The sequence below is a fragment of the Pseudophryne corroboree genome, chromosome 8 (assembly GCF_028390025.1).
Source record: "Pseudophryne corroboree isolate aPseCor3 chromosome 8, aPseCor3.hap2, whole genome shotgun sequence".
NCBI lineage: Eukaryota > Metazoa > Chordata > Amphibia > Anura > Myobatrachidae > Pseudophryne > Pseudophryne corroboree.
In genome coordinates, this window is record NC_086451.1 from 424,122,617 (window position 1) to 424,145,194 (window position 22,578).

Sequence of the window (22,578 nt, forward strand, 5' to 3'; positions counted from 1 at the left end):
GGAAATCACCATGCCCACCCGCTGAATCTCTGACCAAGAAGACTGGGGCCTAAGCCTGAAATGTAGCTTACAGCTCTCCTTGAAACAAAAGAACTGCGAGCGATCTCCAGAAAAAAAACGAATCGCGAGATTTACTTTCGGCTCCTTAACCCCTAAACTTGCCGCTGCTGCTGCGGGAGCTCCGCTAGCGGCCTGCAGGGTGTTCATTTTATTGGACATCTCATTAAATTGTCGAGTCAGGACCTGCACCTGGTCGACCACCTGTTGCAAAGTATTTTGAGGGGTATGCTCCATATTCCCACAAAATTTCAACAGGAGTAGGGCTGCTGAATATGTTACGCACACCAGTGCTAACAGGAGTATACCGGTGTATGAACAGAGAGGGATGCGAAACAAACGAACTCACAGACAGTATAACACAACATACACAGGAGGTGATGGAATAACTAATAAACACAAAGTGAACGGAGAAGCCCAAAGGCTCAGGAATTGGGTGTCTCCCTAGTGTCAGGAATGCTCAGATGGAATAGAGCGGACAATGAAGCGAGATGTAGTGATTTAACATGTGGAGCACCCGAAATGATGTTGCTAAGAGCAACAGAAAAAACCCCAAAGGGTTACCAACGGGTGTGGGAATAAACTCCTTGGTAAGAGATAGAAATATAGACACAAGGAGAGTATCCACAATCCTAACCCCCACTTGCAGGGCACAGGTTCAGCTTACTGCCACTAAACTGACACCTGGACGCCCTGCACAGTGAGGGAGGATTAAGCAAGCAGGTCTGAGAGTATAGCCGCAAACCTGTTGGGTTCACAGAATAGCAAAAGAACCCCAGCAGGTTAAACAACTGACTCCAGTCTTACTGCTAGGTCTGGATTGGCAGAATGAAGTACCGAATCCCAAGGCCTATTCGCAGTAAGCAACAAGTAAATACAAAGTCACACAGTACTAGCTAACTCTCTGGAACTGACTAACAAACAAAGATTCAGCAGCATTTGCCTAGCCTAAGAGGATGGTTTATATAGCAGGTGCTGTCCATGCCCCACTCAGACCTCACAGACTGTGAGCACAAAACCAGCGCCGGATTCCCTGCCGTGCACAGAGCCTGTAACCACTACACAGTAAAAACCCGGACCGGAGTATCAGCTGCGCTCAGATTACTTCGCTAACACTTGCCTCCCGGTTGCCATGGCGACGTGGCAGCACAGAACAGGAGATCCTAACAGGAAGATAGTAAAAGACTAGCTACACCCCGGCCACAGCATGTTTAATTTGCTTCCTTCAGGCAGGCATTACAGGGCCGTCCCTGCCAGGTCCACCAGATGCCTCAAAAGTTTCTTTCCCCAAGCGCTCCACCTGGTGAACTCCTGAACATTGACTGACTAGACGTACATGTAACTAACTTGTGTCCCTAAGGTATGCCTATCTGTATGACTTTACTTGCACCCCCCTCAGCCCCCCACCCCCACCTGCTTATCTGTTACCTACTTGGCTGTTGTATAGCAAAAAGAAGACAAATTCCTAGTATACGCAAGTATACCTGGCTAATTAAGCTGATTCTGATTACAGTCTCAAATAGTCCCTATGATTAATCCGCCTTCAGCGGAAAACTTGTCTAACCAGTTGCAGCAGTTGACTCATTCCTTGGTCAGACAAAAATCTACATCTGGTCACTCCCATGTCGTTGGGTCATCTAAGCAGACTGCTTCCACCTCACAATCCACAAATCTCTCAGATGTTTCATCTGAAGAGGAGGGGGAGCATACTGTCCTGTCAGACACCGAATCAGGTGTTTCTGATGAGGATTCTACAATGCAAATTGATGTCCCTGCTCTAGTGGTTGCTATTAGGCAAATCCTACAAATCTTAGATGATGAGGAACCCACTACTGTAACCAAGAAAACTGATATGTTTAAATGGCAGAAAGTGGCTAAAAATCTGTTACCCTATTCTGACCATTTGGTTGACATCAGGCAGGAACCCTGGTCTAATCCAGGAAAGAAATTCCCTCTCCCTAAACGGGCCTTACCTCACAACACTCTCCCTGCAGAGTTATGTAACAAGTGGTAAAATTCACCACCGGTGGATTCTCATGTCACCCGCCTAGTGGTGTCATCAACTCTGCCTGTCACCGCTGTCACTTCACTGAAAGAACTGACAGATAAGCATGTGGAGGGATGCCGGAAATCTATTTACTCCCTGACAGGTTTTGTACATAGACCCACTATTGCTGTCTCCTGGGCTGCTAAAGGTATTGAAGCATAGGTTCAGGCATTAGAGGAAGAGCTGCCCAAGGATATATCAGAAAATGCCAGACAATACCTGTCTCACATCACCACTGCTTTTTATTATATTCAAGAGGTGTCCACTGAGGCGGGTGTGTTGGTGGCCAAGGCTTCGACTACGTCTGTCCTGGCTTGAGATCATGGAAGGTGGACCTGGACTCCAAAAAGACCTTGTAGTTACTCCCTTTTAAGGGAGACATATTGTTTGGGGAGGACATAAATAAAATTGTGTCTGAACTGGCGGCTGCCAAGACTGCTTTTCTCCCAAATACTAATCCTTCTGCACAGAAGTCAAAAGGTACCACTTTTCGTTCCTTTCGACCTCAAGGGAAAGCAAAAGGTCAGGCATATCCGAGACAATCTCGTGCAACCAAAACCACTAAGACCAAGACAAAGCAGTCCTGGGCGGCCCGTCAGCCTGCTTCTAAACAAGATAAGCCTGCCACATGACAGGGCGGGCCTCCCCCTGGGGGACCCCAGGGTGGGAGGCTGACTTCTGAAGTTCACCCAGCTCTGGTTGAAGACCACTTCAGACTCATGTGTGCGAGAAGTTGTCTCTCACGGGTACGCAGTCTCTTTCAAGAGACGTCCCCCTCGCCAGTTTTGCACCACACTCATCCCTTTGGATCCACTAAAGGCACAAGCTCTGCAGCAGGTTGTGAGTTCTCTCCTGGATACAGGAGTGGTAGTGCCGGTACCTCTGTCACAAAGGGGCAGTGAATACTACTTAACCCTGTTTATAGTCCCAAAACCCAATGGGTCCTTCCGGCCTATACTCAACCTCAAATCCCTAAACAAGTTTGTGAGAGTGTCCAAGTTCCGTATGGAGATGCTGCGCTCACTTGTACTGGCGATGGAACCTGGAGACTATATGGAATTTCTGGATATTCAGGATACGTACCTGCATATACTTATTGCCAAGTCACATCAGCAGTATCTGCTGTTTGTTATAGGCAACCTACGCTATCAGTGCAAGGCTCAGCCACTTGGACTGGCTATGGCTTCTCGGATCTTCCCCAAGGTCATGGCCATAATGATGGCACATATCCGTCGCCAGGAACTCAGGATCCTGCCGTATATGGAGGACCTGCTGATCCTGGCAAACTCCCACAATGTTCTCCTCAGTCATCTACAACTGACGGTAAGCTTCCTACAAGCCCATGGGTGGCTCATCACTTTGAAGAAATCCTCGCTGGTCTCAGCTCAGAGCATGGTGCACCTGGGGGCACTCCTGGACACACACAGTCAACATCTGTTCCTGTCTCCGGAGAAAGTCATGAAGCTTCAGGACAGGAAAAGATGCTTCCTTTGTCACCCCAGAGTGTCGATACACTCGGCGATGCAAGTACTAGGCCTGATGGTGTCGGCATTCGACATGATAGAGTACGCTCAATTTCATTCCCGGCCTTTGCAGAGCTTAATTCGTTCCAAGTGGAATGGCCTACCTCATTGATCTCACATGATTACTTTGACTCTGGAGGTTCGTCAATCACTGACCTGGTGGCTAGAGGACCAGCAATTAACCAAGGGCTGTCTCTTCTTAATCCCTGACTGGGTCCTGCTGACGACGGATGCCACTCTGCAGAAATGGTGTTCGGTGTTGGAGCAACACTCTTTCCAGGGTCGTTGGATCAAGGAGGAGTCTCTCCTCCCAATATACATTCTGGAGCTGTGGGCGGCGTTCAATGCGTTAACTTTCACACTGCCTCTGGTTCAGAACAGGCATGTTCAAGTACGGTCAGACAACTCCACCACAGAAGCATACATCAATCATCAAGGTGGCACTTGAAGCCGCATGGCAATGTTGAAAGTGTCAAAAATCCTTCGATGTACAGAATGCCATCTGCCAGCAGTATCGGCAGTGTTCATTCTGGATTTCCTAAACTGGGTAGTGAACTTCCTCAGTCATCAGGACATTCACTCCAGAGAATGGAGTCTTCATCCGGAAGTCTTTCAACTCCTAGTGGACACGTGGAGTCTGCTAGATGTAGACCTGATGGCGTCTCGACACAATCACAAGGTTCCGGTCTTCAGATCAAGGACCAGGGATCCTCAAGCCTCGTTCATGGATGCACTAGCCATTCCATTAAACTTTTGGCTGCCTTACATGTTCCCTCCAGTGTCACTCATGCCAAGAGTCCTGCGGAAGTTCTAGCAAGCAGGAGGAATACTACTGCTAGTTGCTCCAGCGTGACCCAGATGGCATTGGTTCTCAGACCTGTAGGGTCTATTGACAGAGCGTCCTCTTCTACTTCCTCAATAACCAGATCTCCTCGTACAGGGTACTTGTCTCTATCCAGACCTGGCCAGACTGGCTTTGACGGTGTGGCTCTTGTAGCATCACTCCTGAAGGCCAAAGGATTCTCTGAGGCGGTCATTCAAACTATGTTGAAAGCCCGCACACCGGCATCTGCCCGGATCTATTACAGGGTCTGGAATTCTAAGAACTGTTATGTGTACAGATTCAAAATATCCAGAATCCTGGATTTCCTGCAACAAGGCCTGGACTTAGGCCTTTGTCTGGCCTACCTCACGGGTTAACATATCTGCCTTGTCGGTGTGGTTTCCGAGAAAAATCGCGTCTATACCTGACGTTCAAATATTCACTCAGGGTGTGTTAAAGATTCAGCCTCCCTATGACCCTCTGGTGGTTTCATGGGATCTATTTGTTTTCCTGAATGCCCAGCAAGAGTCTCCATTTGAGTCAGTGGACCTTAAATGGCTCACAGCCAAGGTCCTGTTTCTGTTGGCAATTGCCTCTGCTAGAAGGGTGTCGGACCTAGGCGCTTTGTCCTTTATCTCTTGAATTTGTCTCCCAAAGACCAGTCTTTGAATGTCGTAAGGGCTCTCCGTATATATGTGGAGAGGACTGCCTCTCTACCCTTTTTGTATTGTTTGATTTCCACAAACGTGGCTGGCCTGCGAATAAGCAATCCTTGGCCAGATGGATTAGAATGGTGATTGCACAAGCTTATGCGCAGGCTGGACTACCAGCTTCTGCTTCTATTAAAGCCCATTCTACTCAGTTTGTTGGACCTTCTTGGGCGGTCCGCCGTGGCGCATCCGCAGAACAATTGTGCAAGGTGGCTACGTGGTCCTCAGTGAACATGTTCATTAGGTTCTATTCCTTTGATACTTCCACCTCCCAGGATGCTTCTTTTGGATGCCAGGTTCTCATACCCGTTAAGGCACATCCTCTCCCTTTGGGAACTGCTTTAGGACATCCCCAATGTTTTCCAGTGGAACACAGTGTACCCCGCTGCAGAAAAGGAGAGTTATGGTAGACTTACCATTGTTAACTCTCTTTCTGTCATCCGTTCACTTTTGCAGTAATGTATGCTCCAAACCAGGCCCAATTATCTTTTTTTAATTCCCATCTCCCGAGATTAGACTCTCTAGCTCACGGTATTACTGTTTTAGGTGGGGACTTCAATTGGACATTAGACCCCCATGCTGACACATCATCCCAAACCTCTAGATTTGTTGCATCTAAATATCGCCAGGTCAAACGCTTGCTTCATACACAACAAGTAGCTGACTCCTGGAGGACCCTCAACCCCTCGGGGCGTGACTATTCCTTTTACTCACACCCCCACCGGGTTTATTCCCGTATTGATTACTTGTTCCTTAGCCATAGACACCTCCCGCTTCTCATGGATGCCACTATTGGCTCTATCACCAGGTCAGACCACGCTCCGGTGTCATTGACTTTGGATCTCCCTCACGGTCCCCAGAGACAGTGGACCTGGAGACTCAATGAGTCTCTTCTCTACGACACACTCTGTAAAGATTCCTTGGCTAAGACTATAGATGATTATATTGCCACGAATGTCACCAGCGACGTCTCCCACCTCACTGTGTGGGAAGCACATAAGTGTGTACTCCGGGGCAAGCTGATCCAGCTAAGCACCTTTAAAAAGAAACAGAGGCAATCTCTGATCTCAGGTCTTCTACTTAGGATTCAATCCCTCGAGACCTCTCACAAGGCATCATTGTCGGATGGGACCCTCGTAGAATTGATGGAAGTCCGCACACAGCTGAATAAACTCCTGTCTGACAATATAGTTCTCTCTATCCGTAAATGTAAAAGGAAATACTATCAGTGGGGCAATAAACCTGGCCGAGTCCTAGCTCAGGCTATACGTGCTCAACACTCGGATTCCTTTATTAGCTCTGTGAAAGATACCACTGGAATCCCCAAATTTAAATCGCCTGAGATTGGCGCTTGCTTTGCATGGTTTTACTCCTTGCTTTACAACCTAGAGAGTGCCCCCTCCGATGTAGACTCCCACCTTTCACTCCAAAAAATAAGGGACTATCTGCGGTCCATAGATTATCCTGTGCTCCCGCCCTCGTCACTTAGCTTACTGGAAGCCCCTTTCACTGCCCAAGAACTAGATCAGGCTATCTCCTCTATGCCGTCCGGGAAAAGCCCCGGCCCTGACTGTTTCACTATTGCATGCTACAAGGTGTTTAAAGATAGATTGATCCCCTTACTCCTTAGAGCATTTAACTCAATTTCCTCTGGCTCTCATTTTTCCTGTGACTCTCTGGAGGCCCATGTTTCAGTGATACCAAAACAGGGCAAAGACCCTTCAGTTTGCTCCAGCTATAGGCCCATTTCCCTCCTGAATGTGCATCTTAAGATTTACGTGAAGATTCTGGCCAATAGATTAAAGACGCTGATCCCTCTCTTAGTTCATAATGACCAAGTTGGGTTTGTCATGGGCCGAGAGGCTAAAGACAATACAACCAAAATCCTTAATCTTATCCACTTAGCTTCCCATAGTTCTACTCCCACTATTCTACTCTCTACTGATGCCGAGAAAGGCATTTGATAGGGTCAGTTGGAAATTTATGAAATAAATTTTGGAGCACATAGGCCTAGGTCCCAACGCACTTACTTGGATACTTGCCCTCTATGACTCTCTGACTGCAAAGGTTTGCATAAATGGCACCCTATCTGATTCATTCACCATAAGTAACGGCACTAGGCAAGGCTGTTCTTTATCTCCGCTGATCTTTGTACTCTGTATTGAAGCGCTGGCTAGGGCTATACGAGCTAATCATGACATCAAGGGTTTTGCCATGGGAGATGGAGAGTACAAGTTAGCACTGTTCGCTGACGACCTTTTAGCCATAGTATCCCACCCCACCGACTCCTTGCCACACCTAATGAAAGAACTCGACCTCTATGGGCAACTTTCCAACTTTAAAATTAATTACTCTAAATCTAGCGATCTTAATATTTCCACCCCTGCAGAGTCCGTAGTGAACCTTAAACGCTCTTTCCCCTTCTCATGGCAATCCTCTCACATAACATACCTTGGTGTTAATCTGTCGGACAGCGAGTCCCAATTGTTCCTATTAAATTATTTGCCCCTTTTGCATATGATTCGGAATGACTATTCTAGATGGAATATGAAATATCTGTCCTGGTTTGGGAGGATAAATATAGTTAAGTTGAACACTCTCCCTAAATTATTGTATGTAATGCAGGAACTCCCGATACGCATCCCAGAGTCCTGGTTCCAATCTATCTCCCGATTGATCCAGCAGTTTATCTGGCAACGGAGGAGACCTAGATTGAAACGCTCCCAACTGACTAAATCAATCGAGAATGGCGGCCTCAAACTTCCTGATATAAAACATTATTACCATGCCGTTCTTCTATGTAGAATTATAGATTGGACGAGAAGTCGCGAGCTCAAACAATGGGTGGTACTGGAGGGCCTGTACGTGCAGCAATTCCCGGAAATATTCCCTTGGCTACCCTCCTTCCCTAGGTTACTCCTTCCCCATCCCACTATTACCCCCATGCTGGCCGCCTGGAAAACACTACGAGGCCTTCCCTACATTTCATCTAAATTCGGCCCCTTGACATCTTTTCTAGCCAACCCTGATTTTGCTCCGGGTCTTAACCCCGCCCACTTTTCACGGTGGGCTATTACAGGTTTGTTCAGGGTTGGCCAGATTGTGTCGGTGACTGGAGTCAAACAATTTGAAGACTTGAGAGCAAAGTGGGACATCCCCCAACAGGACTTTTGGAAGTTCCTACAAATAAGGCATTTCTTGACAACTGACACAAGATTTCGCAGCGCTGCCAGGGAGTTGACCCTCTTTGAGAAGCTTTGCGTTGCTACCCTTGACCCGACCCACACTATTTCCACGCTATATAAAATTGTCTGCCATTCCCAACCTGTCTATACCCCGCCCTTTGTAGTGGCCTGGGAGAGAGACTTGGGCATCTCTCTATCGCCTAGAAACTGCAAAAAAAATTCTTAAAAACTCATTTGAGCTCTGTTTGTGTTCAAATCCGGGAGACTCAATACAAAGTTGTGACAAGATGGTATAGACACCCTTCCCTTCTTCATGCCATGTACCCCTCCTCGCCAGCTCACTGCTGGCGTTGCTCTTCGACAACTGGCTCCCTCTTACATATTTGGTGGACTTGCTCTATGATCCAACCATTTTGGTGGGAGGTTTTGCTCATTTCCCAGGCCATTCTTAAGATTCAGATCCCCTCTGACCCTGCATTTTGGCTTATCAACCACTCCAACATTCCGGTGTCCCAATACAAACACTCATTATTGCGTCACTCAGTTAACTCAGCACGTGCTGTGATCCCAACCATGTGGAGGTCCCACCTCCCCCCGACACGTCGTGCATGGTTCGCTAGACTGGACTACTTTATGGGAATGGAAGATTTGTTCCTCTCATCGATAGGCAAGTCTGGTGAATTCAATTCTACTTTGCTCCCTTGGTTAGAATACAAGGCCTCTCAGGCCTACTTAGCCACTCCCTTGGATGGATAGTAGTTATTTTCCCTGTATCACTGTTTATATATCTCAATAAGTGGTACCTCTTACTGTCTCTTGTTCCCCTCCCTCTGCTTCCTTCTTCCCACTTTCCTATGTTTCCTTTTTTAAAGCCTAATGGCTACCGTATGCTAGTTCTCTTTTAGTTTTTATATATCTTTGTTGAAGAACACATTTCTTATTGTTTTTTGTTGATATACATTGCAGCCCTCTAGCAAGCACAATGAGGATTTTACTACGATATTGCATTTTAGTGTCCCCTGTTTTTTAGAGGTTGTGTTCTACCTGCCAGCCCATTTGGCTGCTGCCGCCTTTGAGGTTTCTTTATTCTCTGCTGGCTGTTATTCTTACATTATGCATTTGTACTTCCAGATTTGTGCCTACAAACTTTATCTGTATCAGTGTTTCTATATTTGAATGTGTATGTGTTCTTCCTTCTGTTCATGTCTTTGAAATCTTTAATAAAAACCGATTGTACAAAAAAAAACCTCTCTTTCTGTGAGGTACACTGGGTTCCACAGGGCACCCACCCTGACGCACCTAGCTTCTATGGGTTTATATGGCAATAGCCGCTGGTCCCTTCTCCTGTCATGATAATGTGGTTCTATGTGACTAACATCTGCCTTCTCTCTTACCTGCTCCTACATTGGACTGGTTAACGAAACTGAGTTCACAGTGCCTGGAGGCGGAGTTACAGAGGAGGCCCCAGAGCATCCTGGAACAGCCTAAAGCTTTAGCCTGTTGGTGCCCCTGGATCAAGATCCACTCTACATCCCCGATGTTTTCCTGTGGAACCCAGTGTACCTCACATAAAGAGCGTTAACAATGGTAAGTCTACCATAACTCTCCTTTTTCACTGCACTTATATCTGTCTTGCATCATGCTGGAAAGTTTGATTCTCTTTAGCACATCCTGTTACATCAACAACACCTGTGGTGTCAGTTAACTTGTTTTATACTTTACCATATATGTAAGGACCAATGATAAGTTCAGCTTGTTACTATGCATGGCATGTAACTATATCATAGCTCATGTAACCAATTATATGTTTCAAACCTTATTTGGCAACTAATATCTGTGCTCTGTCTAGCTTTTGATATTTAAGTGAGAAGGAGGAAGGGGGCAGTACGATTTTATGCCTTAGAACAACGTTGACTGCAGAAACGCTAAGGACCCTGAAACCTATTCTAGCCTTATTGGCCTAGGAAGAGCTTCTAGGATTGCTGATATGATTGCTGTATTGGCCAAGTGTATGCTAATTGAAGACATGTAACTAAGTAAAACTTACTTTGGAAATATCTGTGTCTTACTTTGAGGATTGTGCAACTTGGGTCTCCACGATCCCATATTCCCAACAGGAACACTTGGTGATAACGTTTAGTTATCAACCAAACATTTGTGCTTGAAGGTTCCCACAATAAAGTTCGCTCCCAAATTCACTGGTCCCTTGTAGATCCTCCAAGTGATCAATCCAGGGGCATACTGACTAAAGCTTCCTGCAAACTAAGAATACCCAATGTATTCCAGGGGTGTATTAACAAAGGAGGAGGCCCATGTGCAACCTCCTCTGTAGCCAGTGTCCATCAGTGCAATAGAGTCTGAGCACTAGAGGGGCACAGACTCTATTGCGCAAGCACAAATCTCAGGGGATGTCGCTATTTTTCCAGAGATTTCCTTACTGTTCATGTGGAAATCTCTAGAAAAATGGCTGCCACGCCAATTACTGGAGATTTGCTGAGAGCTGCTTCTGGTGGGGGACTCCAGAGAGGTGAGTATTTAAAAAATGGGTACAGAGTGTGCGGTGTGGGCCACCTTGGACCCTGGTGACCCATGTGCAAAGTACACACTACACAATGGCTCTAGTTCTCTATTGATTTTCGACACCCTGCAATCCTTCATTGGCTATCCCAGTAAACCATCAAGTGGAGTTGAGATAAAGCAAATCCTGGACTCCAGAAACGAATAAGGCTCAGTTCAATTTCTGGTGAACTGGAAAATATATGGTCCTGAAGAATGTTGTTGTGTCAAGGCATCATATATTCATGCTCAATAACTCCTTTGGAAATGTCATCAAAAGTCTCCTAACAAATAATTTGTGGGTGTTCAATGCCCACACCTAGCATGGGGGTAATGCACAGTAAGCCAGAAGTTGGCGCGCACTTGCTAAGTTCAGCAGCGCTGGATTATGGGGCAGCAGGCAGAGATACTTTGGCATCTTCTGCAGTAGTTGTTCTGGTCTGCGTCTCCTCCCTCTGGCTGTAGCTTCTCAAGTGTCAGGCAGCCGTGGCTCCCATAGATGTGCACGCACTGCGCTTGATAAGAGTATGCCTAAACGTGATGTTACGTTTGGTGCCAGATTTGAATCTTCTCCTATAAAAGTGAGTTCCTAGCCACTCTCCTGTGCTAGAGTATATTATGCTCCCATACCTTACTCCAGTGTTTAGCCTTGTGCTACCAGGTATCCTCCTTGTGAAGTTTCTAGTCTCCCTATGCCTGTTACTGGTTCCTGTCTCCTATGCTCGTTGCCTGGCTCCTGTCCACCCATCCAGCTCTCATACAGCCTACCACCCCTGTGTCTTATGTCTATCAGTGTACTGCCAGTACCATCGCCATTGTACAGTATACCAGCCACTGTACCTGGGAACCCAGACAAAGGGCTTCAACTTGTGAGTTCGGTGCAGCAAATCCCAAGTTTCCTAGCGGGAGTCCCTGGTGTACACCACTAGTAAATTAGACTCTGCACCAGGTTCTCTGCCAATCCCAACGTACGGGTTACCATCCACGGTCCATCTGTTACACTCAGATGGCCGAGGGGTGCAACCATCACAGACCGATGGTTGTGATGGTGATCTGATGCTGCCTCTTTGGATGCAGTACTTGGATCTGAGATGCTGTGAGGGGGCGTCTTTTGTCTTCAATTGCCTCCTGCAGCATTAAAATATTATCTCATTGTTGTTCCAAAGAAGCAGCAGTGATAAGGACAGTAGGAGTAACACACCTCCTTGCTGCATTTGCGTTCACAGCACTGCAACCGGAGTCTGGAATCAAACATTGCAACCATTGGTAGCATTGGTCATCTGCAAAGGCAAGCTGAGTAAGCCTCATTTTACTCATCCTGGCCATGGCAGGATGGCTTGCGAGGCCAAGGAAACTGCATCTCATAATGCAGTCCTTAGCCACGCTACTTCTTGAATAAAGGGACGGCATGACTCCATTTCCACCAATGCCCCTGCGCCCATCTTTCCCCATGAACGCCCCCATCCCTCATCCCATACACTAAGGACTCCTGCTAGTAATTTGGGGATTTGCTGTACCCGACACGCAGGTTGCAGTCCTTTGTATAGGTTCCCAGGTACAGTCTCTGGTATACACGGACGATGGTACTGGCAGTACACCAACAGGCATAAGACACAGGAATAGCAGGCAGGAACAGAGCTTAATGTGTAAGGACTGAGACAATCACTTTCAGCATCTATGCATAATGTAATATTGATTGGTGCATCCTTAGACACCACCATCGATGCAGTCACTCTATCACCAAGAAAAGACTCTCACCATTACAATCCATTCTGAATGCAGCTGCAAGGCTAATCTTCCTCGCTAGATGTTCATTGTCTGCAGACCCACTATATCAGTCCTTCCATTGGTTACCTGTATGCTACTGTATTCAATATAAAATTCTTTTACTCACACACAAGGCTATTAACCATACTACACCAACATACATCTCTTCTCTTATCTCAAAATATCTCCCATCCAGTCCCCTTCGCTCTTCACAAGATCTACGTCTTTCATCCACATTCATGACTTGCTCCCACGCACGATTACAGGACTTTCTTCGGGCTGCATCCACTCTCTGAAATTCTCTCCCACATACAATAAGACTCTACTCTAATCTCCAAACCTTTAAGCGTTCCCTGAAAACTCACCTATTCAGACAAACTTATCAAATTCCAGAACCACTCACATTACCTTCATAAGCTTTCTATCCAATTATTTCACCACTGTACAGTTCACACATATCCTCCACATAATTTCTATTTCTTCACTTTCCTTTCCTCCTGACCCTTTCTCATCATTGCTATGTTATGATATCATGCAGTCCACCAAGAACCTTTGCAATCTGGTGGACAACTATGCAATAGATAGCACTTATGCTTGTGTATCAATGCCTATTTCTCCATGGATTGTAAGCTCGTGAGCAGGGCCTTCCTACCTCTGACTGTTATTACCCAGGTTTGTCTTATCATTGTGTCCAGTTGTAGAGCACAATGGAATTTGCTGCATTTTATATGAAACTGTTAATAAATAAATAAATCTGACTATGGCTGCCTATGCCTGCGGCTGTGCATCTGGGAGCACAGCCACTTGCATTGACTCAACCACAACACTTTCATAACATGCCCATTGAATGGTTCAATTTTACTTGCACTACTAGCCACTTACCTGTGATGCCCATCACGTTTCTGTCACATTTCCAAATAGATAGCATCTCTGTGGGTACTGATTAATCACATTGTCATGCATGTCTTAGCTCTGGTAAAAATAAACTGAGTGCCATGCAGTGACGATGTTGCACGCAATTGGCCAATGTTTTAGTCTGCATTTTTGTTTAATAAGCAATATCACATGGCTGTATTGTTTTTTTGCACAACCAAGGTACACTGTATTACCTTTTTTGGGAAGCATGTATACTGTTTTGTTGGTTACAGTCTTATTAATATTATTCACATTTTAGTCTACAATAACGATAAGATTATATAGTATATTGAAAGAGAAAAGTAAGTCTCTTGTCTATGCTTGTTTTATATATTGTCTTTGATCGACAGTACTGTAACTTCTATTATGCTTTTTATATTGTACAGTATTTAACATTACCTTGCCTGTATGATAGCGTGCAGTAATAATGTTCTTCTTGGAGTTATAGAAGTATGTGTTGTGTAGGGCATGGGCCAGTGCATATACAGCTTTGTACACACTGTAGGTCAGTCTGAAATTGTCTACGTCATACTTCCAGACAGGGAGGGTTCTAAGTGACAAATTTTCCTTACACAAGTTTTTCAAAACATAAGTATTTGGTGACTGAATATTGCACTTGAACATAATCTGCCACAGTTTCTCCATTAGCCTATTTGGGTACTTGGCAGGATTTGCATTGTAGAGAAATTCCTTAAAGTTTGGAATATCCCCTCTTTGAGATAATATAATTAGGGAGCCATTAAATACAGAAAGATATGGTTTTAGCGCAATGTGTTCAGCTGCTGGAGAAAATGGTAAAATCCAAACTTTTCCAGTAAATAATTCCGGTCTCTCTAAATAACCAACCAGAAGCAACAGATATTCTAGTGAACTATATGCAATGATCACATTAGCCGAAGACTTCAGAATCACACTGATGATCTTTGCATAGACTTTCTCATCTTCAATTATCTTCTCTCTATATGCCACACAAACACCTCTTTCCGATAATAAAGGTGTCAGTTCCTCAGATGCTTTCTGATTACTGTCATCCATCGAGTAGATAATCCCAACCCAGGTCCATCCAAAGTGCTGCAGTAATTGCACTGTAACTGTATTCTGAATCTGCTCACTGGGTATGGTGCGGAAGAAGAATGGGAACTTCACTTTATCACTGAAGATGGGATCTGAGGTTCCATAACTCACCTGGGATACATATATCAGTTAAAGAGAAATAAGTTATAACAGTTATAATTACAATTATTTGTTCCAGGATGAGGTTGTTTCAACAGAAGAACATGAGAAATTAAAAATATGTCATTATCTTTTTTTTCTGTAAATGTTTTAAAGAACATATTTCTGGTAGATGGACATGGGACCTGTCTCAGATCCAGATGTTGGGTGCAAATCGTGAAGATGGGAGTGAGAAGGGGTGATCAGGCAGGAGATGAGGTAAGTTATTGAGCCAACAGTAAGTGAGTGTGTATGCAAATTAGGCTGCTATATATATACAATTTGTAATGTGTAGCATTTTGTATATTTTAGCAAACTATTTGGTAAATATACCAAAAATGCTGTTTAGAAAATCCATAAAAGCTCTGATTAGAGTAATAAAGTAACAGTTGAACTAAATAAAATTTTATTTTGTTAACATCAAATTAAGTTTATTGCAACTATGATTTAAAAATTAAACAAATTGATTATTTTATACTTTACATATTACAATAATTATTTTATAACAAAGTAACAGCAAAAACAATGTTTTTATATTAATTTCTTTAATTTTAACAAAGATTACTGATAATATTTGTACTAATACTAATACTTATATTATACCTTATACTTATACTAGTTACAGAACTTCTTTTTATACAATACTGCATTTCTTTTTGAAAGGAAAGAATACCTAAAGATTTATATCTGTTCCTACTCTAGAGCATCCTACATACAGTTGACCATGGGAGAAGCAGTCCTGTTGAAGTTGAAGCCCAATAACTTTAAGTGTTTGTCCCTGGGTTTTATTGAGCGACATGGCAAAACTTACTTTTTCTAGATATTGCAAGCATTTAATTTAAAACGGTATCTCAGATGTTATTAGTGGTATTCCAGGAATAAAGTTGTCTTCTCCTTTGCCACAACCAATTATACTTTTGTTTGACATACTTAGAGATTTTGGGGTCTATTTACTAAGCATTGGATGGAGATAAAGTCGACGGTGATAAAGTAGTACCAGCCAATCAGCTCCTAACTGCTATGTCACAGGCTGGGTTTGAAAAATGACAGTTAGGGGCTGGTTGGCTGGTACTTTATCTCTGTCCACTTTATCTCCATCCAATGCTTAGTAAATAGAACCCTTTATTTTAAAGTTAAAGTTTAACTTAAAAAATGCAATTGTCGCAATATTTGTTGCTTTGTTATGTTGACCCTACTGTATGTCGTGTTGTTGAGAGGTTTCCTTCCATCAGTCAAACAACTGTTTACAACCCAAAAAATTTTTTTTCAAATATTTATCACTCTGTCACTTTGTCTCTATGTGGTCTAATAGCTAAATTTGTCAATACTAAATTACTGTATAAAATTTGATAGCTTCACCATGAAAGCCGTGGAAGATATTTATGTACAACATAAAAACATACAAACAAACAAACTTGTTCTTATATAGTTTGAACTAGTTTGAACTTGATTCGGTATTGGACAGGGAGCCAGTTGAGGCACTGGCAGAGGTTAACAGAAGAGAGGAAAAATAAGCAGACAGCCGTGTTGATGAAAGATTGAAGAGGGAAAATATGAAAGGTCAAAATGTTGGTGAGGATACTGTTGCTGTCATTAATTCAAGAGATGATTAGGGCATGAATTAAAATTTTAGAACCTTCCAAGATGAGAAATGGTCTGTCCTAGAAATGTAAAAGAGGTGGATGCCAGAAAATTGATAAAGGGACATAATGTGAGGGAAGAAGCTTCAAATTCTAGGATAACACTCAGGAAGTGGAGTTGGGAGAATAGAATTGGGAGCATTGTTAAAGAAGATTGATATGTATGGTAGCTGGGAGACCCTGCTGGAATAATGATTTATCTTTTAGAGATATCCGATTTAAGAAAGTGCACAGTCACTACAGAAAAGATGGGTGATAGACAGCTTGTGATAGTGTAGAATTTTAAAGTTGTGTAGCAGTAAAGGATGAAGCTCACTGAAGGCAGATGTGTATAGGAAAAATAGAAAAGGACTAGGTTTTCTGGAAGAGGGGTGATCAATGGTGCCAAATGATGCTGTTAAGTTGAGGAGGACTAGTATTAAAAAAGGCTCTTGGGTTTAGCAGTGCAAAAGTTTTTGGTGACCATGGGGAGGGTAGTTTTGGCTTAGAAAAGAATTCCAAAGCTTAATTGGAGTGGGTCTAGGGGAGAGTGGGGTGTGAGGAAGAAAATGAAATGGTTACAGCAACCCGCTGAAGGACCTTGGAGGCATAGGGGATTGAGGCATTTGGTTTGGAAATTAGAGAGAGAGAAAGAGAGAGAGAGAATGTTTCTTAAGATTTGGGAAATTATGGAATGTATTAAGAATGTGGGGATGGTGCCAAAGGAAAGATTTAGGATGGAGGTAGTGTCAAAGGGATAGATGAAGGGAGGAGAGAAGGAAAGAAGGGTATGGACTTTTTGTCCTTGGAATGGAAGACATTGTTTGAAGATCTGCATGGGGAGTCTTGAGGGAGGTGGTGTCACAATGTATGAAATCAATTGTGTTGGTAAAGTGGGTGGCATATTATAATGCAGAAATGGATGATAAGAGTTGGAGAGGGTAGAAGAGTTTATTGAAGGTGATCAAGAGGTATCGTCGTGGGTTGAAAGATTGGGAGAAGATGAGACACTTGAAATAGGTTTGCAAATGAAAGAGCATAGCTTATGGTAGAGAGAATCATTTGAAATCGGAGGAAGTGAGTAGGGAAGCACAATTTCCTCTAGAAGCACTATGCAGATAAACAGTGTTTTGGAGATAATAATAGTAGGACTGTGCCAAGGACTATTTTAACCTGATAAAACAGCTAAGGCAGAACAGACCAGGCCAGAGGTAAAGGAATGGTCATAGAGGAAACAGCCTTTTGAAAGCAAGATATGGTGAAAAATTAGAGAGAAAAGAGTCTACAGAGAACGAGAAGTTGTATGATAAAGTTCATCAGTGCTTTGTCTAATGAAAGTAGCATTAGCATAGGTGGCAGGAGTGGAGTGGAGTGGATAGAAGCTGCTGGAGAAATAAGAGGAGGTGGTTTGAGAGAGGGACTTGGGAGGTGATGAAGTCAGGGATAGCACAGGTGGGAGGTGAGAGAAGACCAGGTCAGGGGAGTTGTCACTCCATTGGGAGGGATAGAGGTCCATTGGAAGAGGTCAAGTCAAGAGGAAAGTAAGATAAGTTTTGAGTCACCATCACTGGTTATTTCATCCACTGAGGTATTCAAAGTCAGAATGAAGGACAGGAGGTCTGTGGAGAGAAAATGTTGGAGTAAGCTTGAAAGGATGTCAAGGTATTGAGAGAAATTAAAAGGGGGACACTAGTTGGTGGTTTAATGAGTGAGAACATGGTAGAAAAGGCAGCTGGATTCAACCTCTGAAAATAAAGATGGGGATAGAGAGGGTTCAGGGTGAATTACCTAGAAGGTGCAGTGAAGATATGGAAGGATATCAACTTTGGAATCAATATGATCATTGGGTCTGGGTATATAAGAAAAGTAGAAGCCTTTGAAAAGGTGGTGTTGGAGGAGGAAATTCACATTTAAGTTGTAAAAATGAAATTTAGGGCATTAGAGATAAAGAAATTGTAAGGGGAGATAATTTTTTTCAAAATTCCCAGACATTGCAAAGGGCCAATAGTACAGTATGTGAGGGGGATAGACGAACGGGTTCAGTACGAAATACCACCGGACGGGATCCCGGCGGTCGGAATACCGACACCGGGATCCCGACCCGCACAATCCCGATAGGGAGCGAGTGCAACGCAGCCCCTTGCGGGCTCACTGCGCTCGCCACGCTGAGGGCACGGTGCCTCGCTACGCTCGGCACACTAATTTATTCTCCCTCTATGGGTGTCGTGGTCACCCACAGAGGGAAAATATGTCGGGATTGTGCCGGGATTGTGCCGGTTGGGATCCCGGTGTCGGTATTCTGACCGCCGTGATCCCGTCCGGCAGGATCTTGACCGCATCCCAGATGAACATAGATGTGCATGAGGTTAGAGTGATCATAGGAATGATGGGTATGAGCAGGGCTGATTCTAGACAATTTGGCCACCAGTGCAAACAGTAAAAAAAAAAGACATTCAAAATGCGCCCCCCATAGACATTCGGCGTGCAGTCCCAGAGAGGGGTGTGGCCTCACTGAAATGAGCCTGGCCTCACTAAAATGTGCATGGCCTTGCAGGTAAAGATGACCTTACACCCTAGTTTTTGACCCTGCACCAGAAATCAGCCACCACAGGAAAAAAAATTATTCCACCATATTAAGCCCACACAGTAATGCCCATTGCACCATATTATGCCCCTACACCATATTATGCCATACACCGCAATGCCCTTGATAAATTATGCCCTACAGTAAAGCTTTTAATTACTTTAAAATTACCTACTCGTTGCCAGGGGTTTGACGCGCTGGGTGTCATGCTTGTTACCAGGGGTTTATGGATATCTCCTGCAATGTGAACCTATCAGTGCCTTCTGGCACATATCTCCATCTGCAAGGGCAGAGGAAGGTGGGGGGAACACATGATTCATGTTGCTATGATCTATATCAACAGGGGAGGTTCCCTGCAGCTGTGGGACTACAAATCCTGGCATGCACTACTGACATGTATCTACACAACACTGGTGACTGATTCTCACACTGACATAATATATGGCCCCTCCGGCCTCCATGGCCAGGCTGAGCAGCCAGCAATCCCTACCAGTAACTATCTATCTCGCAGGAGATTTCCTACACAATGTAATCACTTCCCAAACACAGCGCTGAGTGGACTCACTTCAGGTAGACCCAGTATCCCTCCTCACACCGAAGCCAGAGACTGAACTACAAGCTTGTCACACCTTCTGACAGTATCCCACCAGCAACAGGACAGTCGGCGCCATATTCCCAACAGTCCCCTCCTTACATCTGGCTCTGCTGGGACCAGTGCGCAAGCTGTGCTTGGCTCCCCCACCTAGTATTCCGTTTGGGGGGCAGAGTTTCAAGGAATGACGTGATTGCGTTGTGACATCACGATGCAACCGTGTCTTTCCACTAAACTCCGTCCCCCAAACGGAATACTTGGGAAAAGGAGGGAGGAGGGGGAGCAGTGAGGGGACAAAGTGCGGCGGTGGGTGCCCTGTGTGGTTGCACGGCTTGTCCACTGCAAGAAACTGCACTTAGGGTGAGTAGGTTTCTTGGGAAGGAAACAAACAGTAGGGGAAGTGATGAGGTGGAGCAGAGGATAAAATTAGAGTGTAGGACAGATAGCAAGAAATGATGGAAGCAGGGGGGAAGGTACTTTAATTGGGGATGGGGTAGAATAGTGGCATCTGTATAGTATGATGGGAAATACAGTACATTGAAGTAGATTTAAGTGAGAGCATGCAGGTGGGGTATGGGTGTTTTCAGGGCCGGTGCTAGGGTGTTCGGCGCCCTCCTGCAAACTATAAAATTGCGCCCTCCCTCTCTTAACTCATAAAGGGTCAGTGTGCGTCACAAATGAGGGGGATTTACCGGGAGAGTGAAGGCAGGGGCAGTGACAGGGAGTTACAGGGAGGGTGAGGGCAGGGACGCTGAGGGAGAGTTACAGGGAAGGTGAGGGCAGGGACGCTGAGGGAGAGTTACAGGGAGGGTGAGGGCAGGGATGCTGAGGGGAAGTTACAGGGAGGGTGAGAGCAGGGACGTTGAGGGGGAGTTACAGGGAGGGTGAGGGCAGGGATGTTGAGGGGGAGTTAGAGAGGGTGAGGGCAGGGATGCATGCGGTGGTCTTCCTGGGCAGACAGGCGCAGTGGCGGAACTAGAAATAGTGGGTCCAGGTGCAACAATATGCATTGGGCCCCATCCCATATTAAAAATAGGGAAATAGCATCCCCCAAAATATTGTTTGTCTCACTAATAAGGGGTGTCGCCACACAATAATACTCCCAATTCACGTTACACTACACAGTAGAGAGCCTTATACACCATATGCCACAACAGTAGAGAAGCTTGAACACGGTACGCCACACAGTAGAGAGCCTTATACACGTAGCGCCATACAGTAGAGAGCCTTATACAGGGTATGCCAGACAGCAGAGAAGCTTATACATGGTACACCACACAGTAGAGAGCCTTATACATGTTGCGCCACAGTTTAGAGCCCTATACAGAGTACGCCACACAATAGAGAAGATTATACATGTTAACACATAGGGGGTATTCAATTATTGCCAGATTTTTCGACCAGTCGAAAAATCGGCAAATTATCGTCTGTTTTTAGGGCGAATTAGATTCACCCTATTCAATGCCTGTGCCATTTTTCTGACTTGTTAAAAAGTCCGGCACTGGCAAAAATCACGTGAATCTGCAAATTTGCAGCCGATCTACGAGTTGTCGAATTTGGGGGCGTTTCGCCCATGCCAATTCGACATAAAAAGGGGGAAAATTCATGGGTGAAAAGAGATTTAAAATCTGGCTCAAAACGCCTGCAATTGAATACCCATGGTCAAATTTGGCACATAATTGAATACCCCCTATAGTAGAGAAGCTTATACACATTACGTCACACAGTTGAGAGGTTTATACACGGTATGCCACACAGTACAGAAGCTTATACACGGTACGCCACACAGTACAAAAGCTTATACACGGTACGCCGCACAGTACAGACACTTATACACAGTACGCCGCACAGTACAGACACTTATACACGGTACCCTGCACAGTACAGAAGCTTATACACGGTACGCCACACAGTACAGACGCTTATACGCGGTACGCCACACAGTACAGAAGCTTATACACGGTACCCTGCACAGTACAGAAGCTTATACGCGGTACGCCACACAGTACAGACGCTTATACGCGGTACGCCGCACAGTACAGAAGCTTATACACGGTACGCCACACAGTACAGAAGCTTATACGCGGTACGCCGCACAGTACAAAAGCTTATACACGGTACCCCGCACAGTACAGACGCTTATACACAGTACCCCGCACAGTACAGAAGCTTATACACTGTACGCCACACAGTACAGACACTTATACGCGGTACGCCGCACAGTACAGACGCTTATACACGGTACAACACACAGTATAGAGATGCACACGTCAACATTTACTACCGGGAATGTGAGAGATAGATAGATAGATAGATAGATAGATAGATAGATAGATAGAGATGTGGCCAGCCTCATTGTTGCTGCAATGTGTAGGAACCGGCATACGCATCATGGCAAGCAGACAGTGAACGCCGTGCTGTGGCTATTCGCAGCCTCCGTTCACTCCATAGAAGTACACATGCGCGACTCATAGACATGGGCACACCAGTGGCGTCATCCATGCCGCGATGCGTACGCATCATGGGATGGATAAGTGTGGCTACATCTGTAGATATTGATATACACACATATAGTAAAACACACACAGCAAAACACATATACACAGACACACCCACAGAAAAGACACACACACACAAACACATACATACTGTACATACATACAGCTAAACACCTAGCAAAATACATATACAGTATACACAAAAAATACACATAGCTAAACAGACATAGGAAAATACATATACAGTATATGCAGAAACACACACAGCCATAGCTAAACACACACTCTTTACTTTACATGTGTTTTCTTTTTCCACAAGTTCCACACTCTGCACCTCCTGGCTCTGGCTCCAGCAAGGCTCCTCACTGCAGGGCCTGTGACTCACTCTTCTGTACACACACCACGGACTGCTGCCGAGACTCCCCCTCCTCCCTCCCCCGTATGTCCCAGTGTAACCCTGATTAAGGGTTTATACAACACTTATACTGAG

General features: G+C 44.8%; 1 pseudogene; it reads right to left on the reverse strand.

Annotated features, from left to right (window-relative positions):
* Nucleotides 1-22,578, reverse strand: part of LOC134949909 (vomeronasal type-2 receptor 26-like) — a 1,108,520-nt pseudogene that overhangs the window by 113,120 nt on the left and 972,822 nt on the right.